This window comes from Macaca thibetana, chromosome 3 (genome assembly GCF_024542745.1).
Source record: "Macaca thibetana thibetana isolate TM-01 chromosome 3, ASM2454274v1, whole genome shotgun sequence".
NCBI classification, from domain to species: Eukaryota; Metazoa; Chordata; class Mammalia; order Primates; family Cercopithecidae; genus Macaca; species Macaca thibetana.
Window position 1 is genome coordinate 176,624,270 of NC_065580.1, and position 22,715 is coordinate 176,646,984.

At 36.3% G+C, this 22,715-nt stretch overlaps 1 pseudogene; it reads right to left on the reverse strand.

Moving 5' to 3' along the window:
- Nucleotides 1-415: 415 nt before the first annotated feature.
- LOC126951903 (uncharacterized) lies at nucleotides 416-557 on the reverse strand (annotated as a pseudogene).
- Between the last annotated feature and the right edge of the window lie 22,158 nt (nucleotides 558-22,715).

Sequence of the window (22,715 nt, forward strand, 5' to 3'; positions counted from 1 at the left end):
TCTGGCTCTGTCACCCAGGCTGAGAGTGCAGTGGCATGCTAATGGCTCACTGCAGCCTCAACCTCATGGGCTCAAGCAATTCTCCCACCTCGGCCTATCTAGTACTTGTTTCTACAGGTGCTGACCACCATGCCTGGCTAATTTTTGTATCTTTTGTAGAGAAGGGTTTTCGCCACATTGTCTAAGCTTGTCTCGAACTTCTGTGCTCAAGTGATCCACTCCCCTCGGCGCCCCCCACGTGCTGGGAATGCAAGCGCGAACCACCACACTCAGCCTCCTGTACTTATTATTATATGTAAAAGTAAACCTCTCTTCTTTAACTCTCTTTTTAATAATTATTCTGTTACCTGAAATCAAAAGATCCCTAAGTTAGGGAGACATATGGTAAAGAGTGGTACTTGAAGAGACCTCACAGTTTGAGTAGGAAAATTGCTGTAGCAAATAGAAGTTTGACCGTAAGACGTCATATCGGAGCCAAACGTCTCAGTGAATGCTACTGGATTCACTGATAAGAACAGATACTACACTTCATCTTAGCCCAAAGGCCAAGAAGCGATTAGTGTTATTGGATTTAAATGACAATGTTAGAACCAGATTACCTGATGTCCCCACCATGTATGTCTCTATATATAAACCTAGAGTGAAATGATTTTCTGTTTATGTATTGACATGCATGTGCTTTTTCACAATTGTTATCTACTGTAGGAAGAAACAGACGAGGAAATGCTAAGTTGACTGAGAAAACCCTTATTTGACTATTCTTTTATTTACATGGAACTAACATAGATCCTTTTAAAAATACCAGGAAGAGTTGGCACTCATGTTGGCATTAAATTCAGGTACAGAGTTTTAGAGTTGCATTTTTCCATATATGTGTGCTGAGATTTTACTTGTGTAAATTCGCATTTTGTTTCTTTAAGGCCAACTCAGACAGTCACTTCTATAAACTTCTTACCTCTATCCATCCATAAGGAGATTGGCTGAAATTAAATGCACTAGGTGTGATGTAGCTGAGACGCTATTACTTTTTTGGTAGCATCATTAAAAATGCAAACTTTCAAACATTCATCTGATTTGAAATGCAAAGGTTAATTTAAATGTTTAGGTTTTATAAAGAACACATTAATCCAAATTCCTTTATTTTATTTATTTTATAGTGGATATAAAATGTTCTCTTTCAACTCATCTCTTGACATATAAAGTATATGCACTTAAAATATAAAAACTGAATACTCTTCTCACATTTGAAGTAGTGATTGCTACCAATAGATTCTGATAAGTCCCTTGTGGCTCACAGCTGGCTCAAGTTGGTCTGTTCTGCTTTTAGACTGTTACAAACAAAAAATAAAAGAGTATTTACAGTCAAACTACTTCTTAAAAAAAAAACAACTAAACTTTGATGACATCTTGAGTTTTAAAAAAATATCAACAGACTTATGAGGCATTCCTGGTACACATTCATTATTGTCATGAGACATGTCAATCAGAAGAAGATACATAAAAACTTCTTAACTAAAAACTCTTGTGTTAATTGTATTGAAACTCAAATATTCATTGTTGAAGATCTGTTTTAAGTTGGATCATGTAAATTTGATTTGGATTTGGATGATATGTAATAAATATTGATTATTAGCAGAAACATCAAAAGCCTTTTTAGGAGATTTTATATAAATATATAATTCCTTCAACTTTTGTTGTTCTTCCTTTCCTTTAGGGAAACCTTCCTCTTTGTCTTTTCCTTGTGTACATAGCCTCCCAATATCTCTCCTCTTTTCTCTTCTGATTACTTTGGTGAATCTTTTTGTTTCACATACTTTCCTTGATATCACCATATACTCTGCTTTGTTTTGTCTTCTTCCTGTAAGTTGCTCTTGCTCCTCAGTGAATCATGCTGAAATGTATTTGTAGTCCAAAAGAGATGTATGTCAGCACAGCAAAATGTGCAGTCCTCTGATATAAATAAAAAGCTATTTGGCATTTACAACTATGAAATAAGAAACCCAGAGATAGAAAATCCAATTCATCACATTATGTAACAATAATGTACCTATAGCATATGAATAAAACTATTAAAATATTTTATAAGTTAACATAAGAGAGAAAGATACCTATTTTTAGTTAAAAAAAAAAAAAACTAATGAATTCACACTGTTTAAGGCCTGTGTATGCAATGGAAACCTGACTGGATCTAAGAGCAGGAGAAAAACTTGACTCTGATACCAAAACAAAATGGAAATAATTAAAAATAAAAAAAGAATGTCAATGAAAACATTGACATCAGAGATTTTCTAATACAATACATGTTTTGTTGGCTTTGTATACAAAGAAGTATTGAGTTTACATGTAATAAGTTCCAAATCCTCTGATTAGCCCATTGGAAGGTAATGGGGTACTGCCATAAATAAACTATGTCATAGAATTAAATCCAAAAGGAGTAGTAATTTGCATATACAACATAAGAAACTTAGGAGTATTTCAAAATTTTTATTATTATACTTCTTATATTCCTTGGGATGTCTCAGTTCAATCAGAGGCTGAATTATTCCTCTAGCTTTATAAAATAAAAAGCAAGTAGAAGAAGCAACAGTGGCGGGTGAGTGGTGTTCATTTCCTCTCTGATATGGTTTGGCTCTGTTTCCACCCAAATCTTATGTTAAATTGTAATCCCCAGTGTTGGAGGTGGAGCCTGGTGGGAGGTGATTGGATCATGGTGTAGTTTTTAAAGGTTTAGTACCATCCCCCTAGTGCTGTCTTGTGATAGAGTTATTATGAGACCTGGTTCTTTAAAAGTATGTAGCACCTCCCCCTTCACTGTCTTTCTCCTGCTCTCACCATGTGAGATGTGCTTCCTTCTTCTTCACAACGTGATTGTAAGTTTCCTGAGGCCTTCCCAGCCATGCTTTCTGTACAGCCTGTGGAACTTTGAGCCACTTAGACCTTTTTCCTTTATTAATTACCCAGTAATTATCAGGTAATTTATAGCAATGCAAGAACGAACTAATACACTCTCTAAGCAAAATACTTGGAAATCCAATACCAAATACTTATTGAATATGTATGGTTTTCAGGGTATTTGTAATATGATAATATGGTTTGGATCTGTTGCCCCTTCCAAATCTCATGTTAAACTGTAATCCTAAATTTTGGAGGTGGGGTCTGGTGGGAAGCGATTGAATCATGGTGGTGGATCTTTCATGAATGGTTTGGCACCATCCCTTTGGTGCTGTGCTCATGATAGAGTTATCATGAAATCTGTTTGTTTAGCTGGGCGGTGGCTCACTCCTGTAATCCCAGCACTTTAGAGGGCTGAGGCGGGCCGATCATGAGGTCAGGAGTTCAAGACCAGCCTGATCAACGTGGTGAAACCCCATCTCTACTAAAAATACAAAAATTAGCCAGGCATAGTGGTGCATGTGCCTGTAATCCCAGCTACTCAGGGGGCTGAGGCAGGAGAATCACTTGAACCCAGGAGGCGGAGGTTGCAGTGAGCCAAGATGGAGCCATTGCCCTCCAGCCTGGGTGACAGCGAGACTCTGTTTCAAAAAAAAAAAAAAAAGAAATCTGGTTGTTTAAAAGTGTGTGGCATCTCCACCTTCTCTCTCTTGCTTTTGCTCATACCATGTAAGACACCTTGCTCCCACTTTGCTTTCCACCATGATTATAAGTTTCTTGAGGTCTCCCCAGAAGCAGAATAGATGCCAGCATCATGCTTTCTATACAGCCATATGAACCATGAACCAATTAAACCTCTCAGTCTCAGGTATTTCCTTATAGCAATGAAAGAATGGACTAATACTGAACATTGGTACAGAGAAGTGGGCAGTGCTATAAAGATACCTGAAAATGTGGAATCAGCTTTCAAACTGGGTAACAGGCAGAAGTTGGAAGAGTGTGGAGGGCTCAGAAGAATACAGGAATATGAGAGAAAGTTTGGAACTTCCTAAAAACTTGTTGAATGGTTGTGACTAAAATGCTGATAATGATATGGACAGAGGTGGTCAGGTTAAGGAGGTCTCAGATGAAAATGAGGAACTTATTGGAACTAGAGTAAAGGTAACTTTTGCTATGCCTTAGTGAAGAACTTGGCTGCATTGTGTCCCTGCTTTAGGGATTTGTGAAACTTTGAACTTGAGAGGGATGATTTAGGGTATCTGGTGGAAGAAACTTCTAAGAGATTTCAAGATGTGGCCTGGCTGCTTCTAACAACCTGTTTCATAAGCATAAGCAAAGAAATGACCTGAAACTGGAACTTATACTTAAAAGGGAAGCAGAGTGTAAAAGTTTGGAGAATTTGCAGCCTGGTCAAGTGGTAGAAAAGAAAAGTCCATTTTCAGGGGAGCAATTCAAACTGGCTGCAGAAATTTACATAACTGAAAGGAAGGCAAGTGCTGTTAGCCAAGACAAGACAATGGGGAGAAAGCCTTGAAGGCATTTCAGAGACCTTTACAGCAGCCCCTCCCATCATATACCTGGAGGCCTAGGAGGACGGAATGGTTTGCTGGGCCAGGCCCAAGGTCTTGCTGTGCTGTACAACTGCAGAAAATGCTCCCTGAATTCCAGCCACTCTAGTTCTTGCTGTGACTAAAAGGGGTCCAGGTACAGCTTGGGTTACTGCTTTGGAGGGTGCAAGTTGTAAGCCTTGGTGGCTTCTATGTCAGGGTAAGCCTGCAGGTGTGCAAAAGGGAAGAGCTGAGGCTTGGGGGCCTTTGTGTAGATTTCAGATGATATATGGAAAACACTAGATGTCCAAACAGAAGACTCTTTGGGGCAGAACCCTCATGGAAATCCCCCAGTAGGGCACTGCTGAGGGGAAATGTGGAATTAGAGCCCTCACATAGAATCCCTACTTTGGAACTGCTTTGTGGAGCTGTGAGAAGAGAGCTACAGTCTTCTAGACCCCAGAAATGTAGATCCACTGGTAGCTTGTACTCTGAGCCTGGAAAAGCTGCAGGCACTCAATGGCAGCCTATGAAAGCAGCTGCAAGAGGCTGAACCCTACAAAGCCATAGAGCTCTGCTGTCTAAGACCTTGGGAACCTGCCTCTTGCACTGGCATGCACTGGGTGTGAAACATAAAAATCAAAGGAGATTATTTTGGAGCTTTGAGGTTTAATGACTGCCCTTCTGAGTTTTGGACTTACATGGGGTTTGTAGCCCCTTCCTTTTGGCCAATTTCTCCTTTTGGAACAGAAGTATTTACCCAATGCCTATACCTCTATTGTATCTTGGGAGGAACTAACTTGTTTTTGGTTTCACAGGCTCATACGCAGAAGGGACTTGCCTTGTGTCAGATTAGACTTTGGACTGCGGACTTTTCAGTTAATGCTAAAATAAGCTAAGACTTAGGGGGAATGTTGGGAAGACATGATTGTATTTTGAAATGTGAGGAGGACATGAGATTTGGGAGTGACCAGGAGTGGAATGATAGGATTTGGATTTTTGTTCCCATCAAAATCTCATGTTCAATTGTAATTCCCAATATGGACACATGGTTATAAGATTTTTTTTAAGTCAGGCTATCAAACATAAATTGGTTATAAAATAATACTAGGTTAGAATATGGAGATTTAATAATTAAGTATATGCATACCTGTGACAGTGGTGATGCCTAAAAGATAATCTTGGATTTAAAGTTTGGAAAGATGACTGACTGAGCGAATCTAAGTGAGTGACATGGAAGGATATTTCAGTACTGACCAAGCTTGTTTATATTGATTATTATCTATATTATTTTAATGAAATGAAAACTCAGTTCAAGCATAAACTAATTTATATTTGTTCATTATATAATCTATCTGTCTACAATTGAAGTATATAACTGATGAAAGGGAAGGAAAATACAAGTGTTTGTTGAAATGAGGCTAGTACTAAGGACAGTAATGGTAGAAGAAAAAAAGTACTTACAATTTATATCATTCAAGAATAAAACCTATTTTTATTAAAAAAATAGGATTTTCCAATTAATGTTGGAGTTTACATGAGAATGTTCACTATAATTCTTAAAAAATAAAGAAGTATTTATTTGCTTACATTGTGTATTACAGTTAACAATGATATTTTAGGCAACATACAACTAGGAACAATTAATACGCATTTTTAATTCATGTAATGAATTATAATTATGTCATGATTCTTTTGTATGCTCTTAAGCCTATCCCTTCCCTCATTTTTAATCCTTCTCTTCTTTCTTTCTTTTCATTTAGACATGGAGATAATAATACCAAGGATATGGAGATATTTTAAGAATTAAATAAAAACCTGCATGCAAAGATAGTGCTTGGAATATAGTCAACTCCCAATTTATTGGGAGTTTGTAGCTTATAATTATTTTAATTTTAAGTAGTGTCCCATGCTTCAAAATCTAGCATTTTAGTCCTAATAATACACAAAGCATCCATCTCCACCTACACAGAAATAAAATTCAGGTGTTATATTTCTTACTGCTACCATAGGGCAATACTTTATGTCCAGAATTGATTGATAGTCCTTGAAATTTTATGCTAACTTGTAAGCTGTAGGTGGTAGCATGTATATGTTGATTTATTTTTGTTATCTTTGCTTTAAATAGAGTTTTGGAATATCTTTCTGCTATTTTCTTAGTGCCATTTTTCTTGTCTGTACATAATTATTTCTCACGAAAATATGAAAATAAAAATTAAAAGGAGAAGAAAGTGAAATGGCTAGGTTTTTACAAGGCTTATGATGCCAACCTGGTAGCATAAATCACAGTAAATAATCTGTACTGTTATTTTGTTTTCTTTTCTCCAACAAGGAGTATATAGTAGTCTACTGAAGCCTTTTCAAGAAGTTGTAAAAATTAGAATTCTAACAAAGCACTGCATTAATTTTCATTCCAGTTGATGCAAAAGGTGTTAGCCACATAAAAGTGGCATCAAATCTAGTAGAATTTACAGTATTTTTTCATAAATCTAAATATATGAAGTTATGAACTATCAAATTATTTTGCACACATCAGTAGTTCCTAATGAACTCAGTGGTTATTCATAAACCTAGACAGAATTAGGTTAGAGAGATAGAGACTTAGGGATTTACACGTACTTTAGGTAAACATATATATTTTTATGTTACTGCTTAATATAGTAAGGTGTTGCTGCTAAACCAAACAATACAGTCAGGAATTCCTCACAACTATTTAAACATTCCTGAAACTTTAAATTATATTCTCCCGGTCTCTCTTTTTTTTTCCCACTTGCTTAGAAATCAATTCTACAATTTTAGATAAGTTTATAGCCGGTTTTATTATTATCCCTATATCAAAAATCTAAAAATTGAAGTAGAAATATATTTTTTCCCAAAGATACCCAGTAAGTTAATGAAATTTTAAAAGTGAAGAAAAAATACCAAATATTTGTATTGCTATTCCAGTGTGATAGTCCCTGCTTATACTGACTGATTTCATCATTTTATCCACTTATTCATATAAGCTGAATGGATGAAAGAACCTCATAAATATTCTGCCAAACTCAGCAATGATAACGAATAAAGGACTTGTTGAAAATAAAGAAAATTATAGTTAAATACTATCATTATTAGTTTTAATATTGGAACATTACACATACAGAAGAATAAGTTTTGCTTAAATGTTACTTTATATATCAAACATCTCATGTAATACAATTATTTATATTATTCAAATAATTAAAATAAAGAATTATATTAATTTTTAAAAAATTAACAAGCATAGATAATATTTAAAATAATTGTTTTAAAACTATCTTGTTTTCTTATCTATGAATTCTGTAACCTCTACTTTTACAAAAATTGAAGGTCACCTATACTTTCTTCTCTGGAGCTGAAATCCCTTTGTCACTCTGCAGTGTGGCCATGCCTTCTTTGCTGATGCAAAGATACCTCTCCTGGTATTCAGAGATCTGTACTATCTTGAATCTTCTCTTCCCCTTCCTGCTCTTTCTCCTCTTCCACTTCTGTTGAGTTGGTTATTTTATACATCTCTGACAGTGAGTGTGATTCAGCATTAGGTCATTAGTCATCTGTTCTTCCATTTTTGTACCATCTTTTGGAGCTTATCTAGTCTCAAAGTGTTGGAAATGTACACCACAGGAATGATTCCAAAATCTTGCCTCATATTTAAATTTTTTTCTAAATTCGGGGGCCAAATTTTCAACTGTCTCATGAGCCCTTACACTTGGTGGTCTTTCTACCATCTCAAACTCCAGGTGCCTAAAATAGAAGTGAAGTTCCTCCTTGATAAGTTTTCCTCTCTCATTCATGTTATCAGTTTCCATATTACTCATTTTCAAGACCATAGTTTTAACTTCATGGCTATCCTGTCTAGTTTCCTGATTCTGTCAACTTCAGACTAATAGTTATTTTTAAAATCTTACATTAGCCCTTTTCTACAGTGAATGCTACAATTATAATTACACCACTTTCCCTGAAACACAAATGATTACTGTTCTTTTATCTCTACTATGACTAATAATTTCAAAATATGAGCCTACAAGGCGTCTCTAGTTGGCTACAAAATGTACACTAATTTATTCATTTTAGACTGTAGTCATAATGCATTTATCATCGTTGTGTACTAAACAGCATTTTTCCAGCCTTAGCCTGCTGTTACATTTTCTCAGGCAACTACCTTATACAAAATTTGATCCCAGGCTTAATTTTGTTTTGTTAAAATTTAAAATATTTACTTACTTTGTATCTTATTTATTTTAATTATTAAAAAAAGTTTTAACCCTAGAAATTAAAATTTTACATCGCTAGAGTACAAGTTTTAGTAAAGCAGACATCATTTTCTCTTTTATTCACTCATGTTCTCCAATGCCTAAAAATATTCCTGCTACATAGTAGGTGTCAAAAACTACATGGGTTGATATTTTATTCTTCTTTCGCTAACCCAAGTCTCCTGCATAAGACATCAGATATAAAGGTGATTTTTTGTTGTTGTTTTCTAATTCACAGCAAAACAGATACCATGAGTTTCATGTTTGCTCAGGCTCTCTGTGCCTCTAGGGTCTCATGACAATGATTCAGATTGGTCTAGATGGATGAAGCACTTGCAATGTTTTTCTCAAATACAAAAAAATTTCAGTTTCAGAAAATGCCAATCTTCTGTCAGGCGATACATTGAAACCTGCCCAACCTTTGCCTCAGAGGAAGACCAACTTTTTTACTTGTGTCCAGCAAACAAATCTCTTGGCTCTAGAGAAAGATACTATATGTATCTTTTAGGAAGGTTTGCTATATAGACATCTTTGAAAAATACAGTCTGGAAAAAAAAAGCTGTCACTACCTCTGCTTGCAAGATGTTCAGAAACAGAAGGAGCCATGGAGAATCATCTCCCTAAAAGAAGGTGATGCTCAAAAATATTTTTAGACTGAATTAATAACAGAGAATCTTCTTTTTACTTAAATTAAAATCCTTATCTGGTTCTCCTCTTTTAAATTAGTCCTGCTTCCTATATCCTTGATTTCATTTTCAGCAGACTGTTTTCCATTCTCTTATAATACTGCATCTACTATCTGGTCCTTAAGGCTCAGCTGAAGTCTGACCACACATAACCCATTTTCTGGTCCTCTGAATCTTAAGAGGGCTTAATATATAGTTCAGCCTATTTTTTCCCTATAAATACATATTTCATTGTGATTAGGAGATAGTGAAAGGGAAATAATGCATTATGACTCAAATAAATCATCTTCTTAAAATTAAACTTCTTGTTGCACAAAGTTCTACTAACCCCAGATTTCTGTTTAAACTCTTCTTCAGTTGGAAAATTGCTATTATATTTAAGTGCATGTAGTCACATTCATAGGTAAATACCTATGATAATATGTCAACTAATGGGGAAGGAAAACTCTATATAAACATGTATTATTCCTGACATTGAGTGCCTGTGGCTTTTCCAGGCCCATAGTGTAAGTTGTCAGTGGATCTATCATTCTGGGGTTTGGAGGACAGTAACCCTCTTCTCACAGCTCCACTAGGCAGTGTCCTAGTGGGAACTCTTTATAGGGGCTCCAACCCCATATTTCCCTACACTGCCCTAGCAGACGTTCTCCATGAGGGCTCTGTCCCTGCAGCAAACTTTTGCCTGGACATCCAGGTGTCTTGATATATCCTCTGAAATCTAGGCAGGGTTTTCCAAACCTCAATTCTTGACTTCTGTGCACCCACAGGCCCTCATGATGTGGAAGCCATCAAGGTTTGGGGTTTGCACCCTCTGAAGCAATGGCCTGAGCTGTACCATGGAGCTGGATCAGCTGGGATGTAGAGCACCAAGTTCCGAGGCTGCACACAGTGTCAGGGCCCTGGGCCCTGCCTACAAAACCATTTTTTCCCTTTGGCCTATGATGGGAGGGGCTGCTGGGAAAGTCTCTAACATGTTCTGGACATGTTTACAAACAAAGGTGGTTTAATTGACTCACAATTCTGCATGGCTAGGGAAGACTCAGGAAACTTACAATTATGGTGGAAGGGGAAGCAGGCACCTTCTTTACAAGGCACCATGGAAAACAAATGAAAGGAGGCACTTCCAAATACAAAACCGTCAGATCTGAGAACTCACTCACTATCACAAGAACAGCATGGGGGAAATTGTCCCCATGATCTAATCACCTCCCTCTCTTGACATGTGATGATTACAGCTAGAGATGAGATTTAGGCAGGGACACAGAGTCAAGCCATATGAGATACTGTAGGTGTTGGGAACAAGCCCTTCAAAATCTGGCCATAAACTGGCCCTAAAACTGGCTCTAAACAAAATCTCCACAGCACTGTGACATGTTCATGATGGCCATAATGCCTATGCTGGAAGGTTGTGGACTTACTGGAATAAGGGCAAGGAATACCTGGCCTGCCCAGGGCGATAAACCACTTAAAAGCATTCTTAAGCCACAAACAATAGCATGAGTGATCTGTGCCTTAAGAATATGCTCCTGCTGCAGTTAACTAGCCCAACCTATTCCTTTAATTCAGCCCATCCCTTGGTTTCCCATAAGGGATACTTTCAGTTAATTTAATATCTATAGAAATAATACTAATGACTGGCTTGCTGTTAATAAATATGTGGGTAAATCTCTGTTCAGGGCTCTCAGCTCTGAAGGCTGTGAGACCCCTGATTTCTCACTTCACACCTCTATATTTCTGTGTGTGTGTCTTTAATTCCTCTAGTGCCGCTAGGTTAGGCTCTTCCCGACCGAGCTGGCCTCGGCAAGTGACGTCCATCATGGGGCTTGAATCCAGGTTGAAGGGTCACTGGAGCGACAGTTGGAGAATGTGGAAAACATATTTCAAATACTATAGGTATATGATTTTCCAATATCTTGTAGGTTAAGCTTCTTCTTTCTACCTCTCTTCCTGAATGTCTTTCAAATCTTCTATTTCTTTACCTTTTCTCTACTTGAGTGATTAACATAAAATTTACTGTGGTTTAATATTTGACAACACTGAACAAATATTGAAATTTAAGTAACCAAGGGAAAAATTTAAAATATATTTTGTGTACGTTAATTTGTTTATATATATACATGCATATATGTATGTATAAATATTATGTATGTGTATATATACATATGTATGTGTGTGTACCCACTCCCTTTACAATATGAAACTATCTAGTATATGTTGCTCAGAACTGATTTATCTACAATAAAACATGCTTGGAAAAACTAAATCTTATTTTTTAATACTTTTAACATATTTGTTTAGTTTCTACATTCATTTTTTCTATAAAATATATAACATTTGATGGAAAAATAAGTTGTTTATGGTCCTTGAATACATAAGCAATATGAGGCAGGCATGTATGAGTAGGATAAAGGGAGGAAAAAGGAAATACTGTAATTATAAAATTACAGACACACCTTAGGGATATTAAAGGTTCAGTTCCAGACCACAGCAATAAAGTAAATAGTGCAATAAAGCAAGTCACATGAACTTTTCAGTTTTCCAGTCCATATAGACATTATGTTTATGTTATTTTACAGTCTATCAAATGTCCCATAGCATTATGTCTTACAAAACCAATGAATATACCTTAATTTAAAAATATTTTGTGGCCTGTAATCCCAGCACTTTGGGAGGCCAAGGCGGGCAGATCACGAGGTCAGGAGATCGAGACCATCCTGGCCAACATGGTGAAACCCCATCTCTACTACAAACACAAAAAAATTAGCTGGGCATGGTGGCACATGGTTGTACTCCCAGCTACTCAGGAGGCTGAGGCAGGAGAATCCTTGAACCCGGGAGGTGGAGGCTGCAGTGAGCTGAGATCGCACCACTGGACTCCAGCTTGACGACAGAGCAAGACTCCGTCTCAAAAAAAAAAAAAAAAAAAAAAAAAATGTTGAAAATGAATGCTAACAATTATCTGAGCATTCAGTGAGTTTTTTCTGATGGAGAGTCTCATCCTTGATGTTAATAGATCCAGACCTATCAGGGTTGTGGACACTGAGAATTGAAGTAGCTGTGGCAATTACTTAAAATAAGACAGCCATGAAGTTTGCTGGAGTGACTCTTCCTTTCAGGAAAGATTCCACTGTATAATATGATGCTGTTTGATATTATTTTCCTCACGGTAGAAATTATTTCAGCATTGGAGCCCACCCTCTCAAACCCTGCTACTTCTTTTTAACAACTAAGTTGAAATAAAATTTTAAATTTTTTGCTGTAATTTCATCAATATTTAGAGCATCTTCATAAGGAGTAAATTCCATCTCAAAAACCAATTTTCTACCTGGGTGTGGTGGCTCATATCTGTAATCCCAGCCCTTTGGGAGGCTGAGGCAGATTACTTAAGGCCAGGAGTTTGAGACCAGACTGGGCAGCACAGTGGGTTCCTGTTTCTACAAACTAATAGTAATAATAATAAGAAAAGTTATCTGGGTATGGTGGTGCATGCATGTAGGCCTAGCCACTTGGAAGGTTGAGGTGGAAGGATTGCTTAAGTTCGGAAGTTCTAGGTTGCAATGAGCTATGTCTTGCCACTGCATAGTAGCCTGGGTGACAGCAAGACCCTGCCCTAAACAATGAAAAAAAAGCAACTTTCTTTGATCATCTATAAAAAGAACTCATTCATTCAAGCTTATCATTAGATTTAAGCAATTCAGTCACATCTTTAGGCTTCATCTCTGTTACTAATTATCTTGCTATTTCTGTCACATATGTAGTTTTGTTTTCCCTTGAAGTCCTGATCCTTCAAAGTCATCAGTGAAGGCTGGAGTCAACTTCTTCCAAATGCCTGTTAATGTAGCTATTTTGACTTCCTCCCATGAATTACAAATGTGCTTAAAGGCATCTACAATTATAAATTCTGTAAGGAGGTTTTCAATTTACTTTTCCCAGATCCATCAGAGGAATCAGTACCTATGGCAGCTATAGCCTTACAAAATGTATTTCTTAAACAAGAAGAGTTGAATATCAAAATATCTTTTTGATCTGTGGGCTGCAGAATGGATGTTGTGTTAATAGGCATGAAAACATCATTAATCGCCTTGTACATCTCCGTCAGAGCTCTTGGGTAACCTGATACATGGTCAATGAGAGGTAATATTATGAAATAATTTTTTTTTCTAAGCAGTAGGTATCAACTGTGGGCTCAAAATACTCAGGAAACCAGGCTATAAACAGATGTGCTGTCATTCAGGCTTTGTTGTTCCATTTCTACAGGACAGGCAGCATAGATTTGCCATCATTTTTAAGGGTCCTAAATACTTCAGAATGGTAAATGAGCATAGGCTTCAATTTAAAGCCATCAGCTGCATTTGGTCCTACCAAGAAAGTCAGCCTGTTTTTTGAAGGTTTTTAAAATTAGTTTTTATTTTATTTTATTTTATTTTATTTTATTTTATTTTAATGTTTGTGAGTACATAGTAGATGTATGTATTTATGGGGTACATGAATTGTTTTGATACAAGCATACAATGTGAAATAAACACATCATGGAGAGTGGGGTTTCCATCCCCTTCAGGATTTATACTTTGAGTTACAAACAATCTAGTTACACTATTCAAGTTATTTTAAAATGTACAATTAAGTGATTATTGAGTACAGTCACTCTCTTGTGCTATTAAAAGTAGGCCTTATTCATTCTTTCTAACTAATTTTGTACTCATTAATCATCCCCACCTCCCCCCAACCCTCCACTACCTTTCTCAGCCACTGGTAACCATCCTACTTTGTGTCCATGAGTTCCATTGTTTTGATTTTTAAACCCCTTACATAAGTGAGAACACATGATGTTTGTCATGTAAGATCTGGTCATTTTTAACCACATGGATGGAACTGGAGATCATTATGTTTGTGAAATAAATCTGTAATCAGTTGATCAGTTCTAATAGTTTTCCTGGGGAGTCTTTAGGTTTTTCCATATATAAGATCATATCATCAGCAAACAAGGATAATTTGACTTCTTAATTTCCAGTTTGGATGACCTTAACATAATGATCCCCAGTTCCAACCAAGTTGTTGAAAATGGTTGGATCTCATTCTTTTATATGACTAAATAGTACTTCATTGTGTATATGTACATTTTCTTTATCCTCTTGTCTTTTGATGGACACTTAGGTTGCTTCCAAATCTTAGCTATTGTAAACAGTGCTACAACAAACATAGAAGTGTAGCTCTCTCTTAAATATGCTGATTTCCATTTTTATGGGTATATGTCCAGTGGTGAGATGACTGGATCATGCGACAGCTCAATTTTAAGTTTTATAAGAACCTCTAAACTGTTCTCCACGGTTGTTGTATTAATGTATATTCCTACCATCAGTGCACAAGGGTTCCCTTTTCTCCACACCCTCTCCAGCATTTTTTAGTGCCTGTCTTTTGTATATAAATCATTTAAATTGGGGTGAGATGATATCCTATTATAGTTTTGCTTTGCATTTCTCTGACGATCAATGATGTTGAGCACCTTTCCATATACCTGTTGCCATTTGTTTGTCTTCTTTTGAGAAAAGTCTATACATATGTTTTGTTCATCTTTTGATTGGATTATTAGATTTTTTCACATAGATTTGTTTGAGCCCCTTATATATTCTGTTTATTAATCCCTTGTCAGATGGGTAGTTTGTAAATATTTTCTCCCATTCTGTGAGTTCTCTTTTCACTCTGTTGATTATAGCTTTTCCTTTACAGAAGTTTTTTAGCTTGATGTCCTTTTAGATTTGTCCATTTTTATTATGACTTTGATCTTGTTACTTGTTATCGGTCCAATCAGGTTTTGGATTTCTTCCTGATTCAATCTAGGCAGGTTGTATATGTCTAGGAATTTGTCCATTTCTTCTAGATTTTTAAAGTTATTGGCACATAGTTGCTCCAAGTAGCCACTAATAATCTTTTGAATTTCTGCAGTATCAGTTTAATGTCTCTTTTTTAATTTCTGATTTTATTTATTTGTATTTTCTCTCTTTTTTTCTTAACCTGAGATTTGTCAATTTTGTTTAACTTTTCAAAAAAACAATTTTTTTCACTGATTTTTTTTAAATTTCAATTTCATTTTTTTTTCTGCTCTGATCTTTATTATGCATTTTTTTCTACTAATTTTGGGTTTGGTTTGTCCTTGCTTTTCTAGTTTCTAAGATGCACCATTAGATTGTTCATTTGAAGCTTTTTTCTCTTTTTTGATGTGGGCGCTTATAGCTGTGAACTTCTCTTTTAGTACTGCTTTTGTTGTATCCCATAGGTATGGTAAGTTGTGTTTCCATTATCATTTGTTTCAAAAATGTTTTCACATCTCTTCTTTATTGCTTCATGTTCTCACTGGTGATTCAGGAGGATATTGCTTAATTTTGATATATTTGTATAGTTTCCAAAATTCCTCATGTTATTAATTTCTAGTTGTATTCCACTGTGGTCAGAGAAGATGCTTGATTATAATTTTTTGGAATTTTTTAGGACTTGTTTTGTGACCTAAATTATGGTCTATTCTTTAGAATAATCCATGTGCTAAAGAAAAGAATGTGTATTCTGCAGCCATTAAGTGAAATATTCTGTGAATATCCATTAGATCCATTTGGTCTATAGAGCCCATTAAGTCTGATGTTTCTTTGTTTATTTTCAGTCTGGAAGGTCTGTCCAATGCTGAAAGTGGGGTGTTGAAGTATCTGGTTATTATTGTATTGGGGCCTATCTATCTCTTTAGCTCTAATAATATTTCCTTTTTATATCTGAGTCCTCCAGTGCTGAGTGCATATATATTTAAGATGGTTACACCCTCTTGCTGGATTGACTCATTTATCATTATATAGTGAATTACTTTGTCTCTTCTTATAGTTTTTGTTTTGAAGTCTATTTTGATTAATATAAGCAAAGTGACTCCTGCTCTTTTTTGGTTTTCATTGGCATGAAATATCTTTTTCTATCTCTTTATTTTCACTCTATGTGTGTCTTTATAGGTAAAGTGTGCTTCTGGTAGGCAACAGATCAATGGGTCTTATTTTTTTCATCCATTCATCCAGTCTTTACTTTTAATTGAAGAGTTTAGTTCATTTACATTCAATGTTATTAATAAGTAAGGACTTACCTCTGCCATTTTGTTATTTGTTTTCTGTTTTCTTTATTTTTTTTTCTTCCTTGTTTCCTTCCTGTCTTTCTCTAGTGAAGGTGATTTTCTCTGGTGATATATTTTTTGTGTGTCCATTGTATGTGCTTTGGTTTGAGGTTACTAGGAGTCTTGCAAGTACTATATTATCACAAGTTATTTTAACCTGATAACACTATTTGCATAAACAAACAAATAAGCAAAAAGAAAACTAATAAAAATAATTTATCTTAATTTCATCTCCCCACTTTTTAACTTTTGGTGTTTCTATTTATATTGTTTATACTGAATATGTTTTGCAAAGTTGTTTTTATTATTTTAGATTGGTTCATCCTTTAGTCTTCCTACTTAGAATAAGAGTAGCTTGCACACCACAGTTACAGTGTTATAATATTCTATTTCCAGTGAGTTTTCTACCTTACTATTATCAGTGAGTTTTGCATCTTCAGGTGATTATTTATTGCTCACTAACGTTCTTTTCTTTCTTTCAACATTTCTTGTTGAAAAGGTCTAGTATTAATGAAATCCCTCAGCTTTTACTTGTCTGGGGAAGTCTTTATTTCTTCTCCATGTTTGAAATATATTTTTACCAGATATACTCTTCTATAATAAGTGTAATTTTTCTTCAGCACTTTATACATGTTATATCACTCTCTCCTGACCTGTAAAGTTTCCACTGACAAGTCAGCTGCCAGATGTGTTGGAGCTCCATTAAATATTATTTGTTTCTTTTCTCTTGCTGCTTTTAAGATACTTTCTTTATCTTTGACCATTGGGAGTTTGATTATTAAGTGCCTGGAGGTATGCTTTTTCAAGCTAAATCTGCTTGGTATTCTATACTGTTCTTGTACTTGTATACTGATATCTTACTCTAGGTTTGGGAAGTTCTCTGTTATTATCCCTTTGAATGAACTTTCTATTCCTATCTCTTTCTCTACCTCATCTTTAAGGTCAGTAAATTGCAGATTTGCCCTTTTGAAGCTATTTTCTACATCTTGTGGGCATGCTTCATTGTTTTTTATTCTTTTTCTTTTGGTCTCCTAGACTGTGTATTTTCAAATAAGCTGTCTTCAAGCTCACGAATTCTTTCTTTTGCTTGATCAATTCTTCTATTCAAGGACTCTAATTCTTTTTTCAGTATGGAAATTGCATTTTTCAGCTTTATAATTTCTGCTTGATTATATTTATTTCAATTTGTTTATTAGATTTATCTGATAGGATTCTGAATTCCTTTTCTGTGTTATCATACATTTCTTTGAGTTTCCTCAAAACAGCTATTTTGAATTATCTATCGGAAATGTCATTTATCTCTGTTTCCCCAGGATTGGTCCCTGATGCCTTATTTAGTCCATTTGTTGAGGCCATGTTTTCCTGGATGGTGTTGATGCTAGTAAATGTTCTTTGGTGTCTGGGCATTGAAGAGTTGGGTATTTATTGTAGTCATCACTGTCCAGGCTTATCTGTAGCTGTCCTTCTTGGGAAAGCTTTCTGTGTATTTGAAATGACTTGGGTGTTGTGATCTAATCTCCATCAGCTTTAGAGGGTACCCAAATCCCAGTAATACTGTAGTTCTTGCAGACTCGTAGAGGTACCGTACCACCTTGGAAGGTCTTGGACAAGATCTGGGAGAATTCTCTGGATTGTCAGGCAGATATCTTCGCTTATGATCTCCCAAACATACAGAATCTCTCTCTCTCTCTCTCTCTCTCTCTCTCTCTCTCACTCACTGTTCTGAGTTACCTGAAGCTGGGGATGGCCACAGGCACCCCTGTGGCCACCATCACTATAACTGTGCTGGGTCTAATCTGAAGCCAACACAGCACTAGGTCTAGCCCAAAGCCTGCTGTAACCACTCTCTGGCAACCACCTATATTAGCTCAAGGCCCTGAGACTTGACTATCAGTAGACAGCAAAGCCAGCCAGGTTCATGTCATTCCCTTCAGGATGGTGAGGTCCACCAGACCCTGGGTGAGTCCAGAAGTACAGTCCAGTAATCAGGGACTAGAGTCAAAAAATTTAGAAGTCTACTTGGTATTCTATTGTATTGCAGCTGAACTGGTATTCCAACCACAAGATGCAGTCCTTCCCCCTTTCCCCTGTTTTTTACCAATGGCAGAGGAGCCTCACCCCAGAGTCACCACCACCCCAGGTAACGAAGAGTACTTCCAGAATATCGTCAATATTCCCTTAAGGCCCAAGGTCTATTAAGTCAGCTTGTCCTGAATGCTGCCTGGCCTGGGACTCACCCTTCTGGGAAGTGGGCTCCCGTCTGGCCCAGGGCAGGTCCAGAAATGCTATCTAAGAGTTTAGCCCTAGAATCAGGGATCCCAACAGCCTGCTTGGTGCTCTACCCTGCTGTGGCCATGCTGATACCTAAAGGTGAAAGACAAAGTCCACTTTAATTTTTGCTCAGCTTTTCTCAAGCTGAAGGAGTTTTGCCCTGTAGCCACCATAGATGGTAGAATTCTGCATCTCACCTTAAGCCAGCAAGTAGCAGAGGCTCACAAACACCCTTGATGTGGTACTTGGGTATCGCTGCTGGTTATTCAGGGTCCAAGGGCTCTTTAACTAGCAAGTGATGAAAGATGCCAGGACTGGCTTCTTTTCTTCAAGGCAGCAGGTTCCCTTTGGCCCAGGGTATGTCTAGAAATGTCATCTGGGAGCTAGGGCTTGGAACGGGGGCCTCACAACTCTGGCTGGTGCCTTATTCTTCTGTGGCTGAACTAGTATCCAAAATGCATGACAAAGTCCTATCCGCTCTTCCCTTTGCTCCCCTCATGCAGAAGGGAAGAGTGGCTTTTGGAGCTCTAAGGTGTGCAGCCTGAGGTTAGGTGAACTCCCTCGCCAGAACTCCTTTGGCTACTACAGCTTCTATCTCAGTACGTCATGTGACTCCCCAGCTACCCTTCTCTGGGCCTAGTTCAGCAGAAGGACTCACCTAAGAGTTGCAGTTCTTATGGCCTAGAACACGTTTCAACTTCACTTGGAGTCACAGAGACTCTTGGTGGCTTACTTGGGGGCTTACTATTCCACCATCTTGGTGGCTTACTATTGCACCGTCTTGCCCTTGGTGGCGTACTATTCCACCATCTTGCCGCCTAGTTTTTGAAGCTTTGAAGCCAGGCATTGGCTTCTGTCTAGCTCTAAAGCTCCTAGGTGACTTATTCTTCTAGTAGAAAGCTGCTTTACGCACATTGAAAATTTGTTGTTTAGTGTAGCCCCCCTCATTGATTTTCTTAGCTAGATCTTGTGGATAACTGGCTGCAACTTCTACATCAGCACTTGCTATTACATCTTGAACATTTATGTTATAAAAACAGCTTCTTTCCTTAAACCTCATGAACTAATTTCTCTTAGCTTCAGATTTTCTTTTGTAGCTTCTTTACCTTTCTTGACTTTCCTAGAATTCAATAGAGTTAATACTGGCTCTCGATTAGGTTTTGTCTGAAGGGAATATTGTGGTTGGTTTGATCGTCTACCCAGATCACTCAAGCTTTCTTTATACCAGCAATAAAGCTGTTTTGCTTATTCTTTATGTATTCACTGGAGTAGCACTTTTTAATTTCCTTTAAGAACCTTTTCTTTGTTTTTATAACTTGGCTAGCTGGTGCGAGAGGCTTAATTTGGGCCTTTCTTGGTTTTTGACATGTCTTCCTCACTAAACGTAATCATTTCTAGCTTTTGATTTAAAATGTGAGATATGCTTTTGATTTAAAATATGAGATATGCTTTTGATTTAAAATGTGAGATATGCAGCTTTTCCTTTCACTTGGACACGTAGAGGCTCCAGTATGGTTATTAATTGGCCAAATTTCAATAATGTTTTGTCTAAAGGAACAGAGAGACCCTAAGAGAAGGTGAGAAGACAGTGAAAAGGTGGTCAGTAGAGCAGTCAGAATGCACACACCAGCTATCAGTTAAGTTAGCTGTCTTTTATAAGTTTGGTTTGGGGTTCCCCAAAACGATTATAATAGTAACATCAAAGATCACTGATCACAGATCACCAAAATAGATTTAATAACAATCAATATTAAGTTTGAAATATTATGAGAATTACCAAACTGTGACACAGACACATGATGTGAGCATATGCTGTTGAAAAAATGTTGGTAATAGACTTGCTGGATGCAGGGTTGCCACAAATCTTCAATCTGTGAAAAAAGACAGTATCTGCAAAGGGCAAAAAAGGGAAGTGCAATATAACAAGGCTTGCCTGTAAATTCATTCAATTCATATCATAATCTAATTCACTCAAGATTGCAAATATTACTATCTAGTAACACTAGGGACTCTTCTATGATTCTTTATTTGGGTTGGAATTCTATACAATTAACATATTTGGAGTTTACTCCCAGCAGGAGACACCAAAGACTATAATGCAGTAACAATTCACATTGTTTGGTTCTCTTTCGTTTTTAATGATAATAAAAAAAAATTGACCTTAGCTCATATTTTGAACAGGACAATTAAGTTGGAAAAACTATCAATTGGCATAGAGTTTATCTTATGGAAATAATAATGACTCAACCTATACGTGGTGGCTCACACCTGTAGTCTCAGCACTTTGGGAGGCCGAGGTGGGCAGATCACGAGGTGAGGAGATTGAGACCATCCTGGCCAATATGGTGAAACCCCATCTCTACTAAAAATAAAAAAATATTAGCCAGGCATGGTGGTGCACATCTGTAGCCCCAGCTACTCGGGAGGCTGAAGCAGGAGAACTGCTTGAACCTGGGAGGAGGAGGTTGCAGTCAGCCAAGATCATGCCACTGCACTCCAGCCTGGGCAACAGAGTGAGGCCCCGTCTCAAAAAAAAAAAGAAAAGAAAAGAAAAGAAATAATAATGACTCAGCAAAACGTTGGGGACATAAAATTATAGACAAGTAAAATGGAACAAGGAAATCTCTTTTTTTGTATTTAAAATAAATATAAAATAGAAATTTAGATTTTTCTGCTAGTCCATCATTTACTACTTTGCATCATTTTAAAACCCCAGTTATACAAATTAATAGAACTGTGCATGGTTCCAAGTTAAACACATACATTTATGAGAAAAAATGACTGCTCTTAATGGTATACTTCAAGATAGTTTTCAAACTGTCAACTACTGTACATTTCAGGCTAATTTAGATTTATATATAATCCTTAATGAATGCACAAAGAATGAAAGAAGTACTCAGTAATTACTTTCTCTAATTATCTATTTTAATTACATTCTAGCTATGTGCAAAAAGAAAGCAATCTCAGTGATCTGTATTTAAGAAAACTAAAATCAAAGGCTTTTTCTATATGAGTGCTTTCTTAAGGCGCCTAGGTAGTTATTGCTTTAAGCTCATTAATCCCCCTCCCTCAGCAAAATGAAATTTAACATGTTAATAAGCAAAATCTAATTTTCAAAATAGGTCTATTTTAATAGAAATATGGAAGGGTACAAGTCTGCCATTTTCCTAAATATTAAACATTATTTTTTAAGAATGGCTTAAGATATAAGCCTTGTTTTGCAAGGTATAAGCCTTCTATCTTCAATACATGTTTTTTAATTGACTTTCAAAGGAAATCCATAACTGCACATTGTCCCATCTAATTGATTATATGCAGTTATCCTTTATAATTATCTTTGAATTTATTCTAAATAATAAAATACCTTAAATATATGAATTACTTGCTCATAAATTTTTAGGAAAACACAAGAATTTTGAATATATATTTAAAATATTAAAGTTAAATATTTTACTAACATATACTGGGGTATATTTTGTATAGCAACAGTTATATACAATTATAACACTTACAAGTTGTGGGATCTTTTAAAATATAATGTTGTCCCTGTCCCTGGAAATACTGTAGCAGAGCCTGGTTAACCTCTTTAAAAATGGTATGTGCACAATTATTGACATAGATGACTTCAGAGATAGCTTTAATAAATATGTATGTCAGTAACAATAATGATAATAACAAAAACAGCAATAAAACTAACATTGTTGAGCACTTACTTCTTAACATTGTACTGAATACTTTACAAACACTGCCTTATTTAGTGTCCATGGTTACACAAATAAAGTCTTCATTGGACTGATGAAATTGAAAATAAGGTAAAATCAATAATTTGTTGAAAATCTCAGATAGTAGAGGTGGGATTGAAACTGAGAAAAATGTTTCTCCAAGCCTATCTCCTTTCTCTAACACT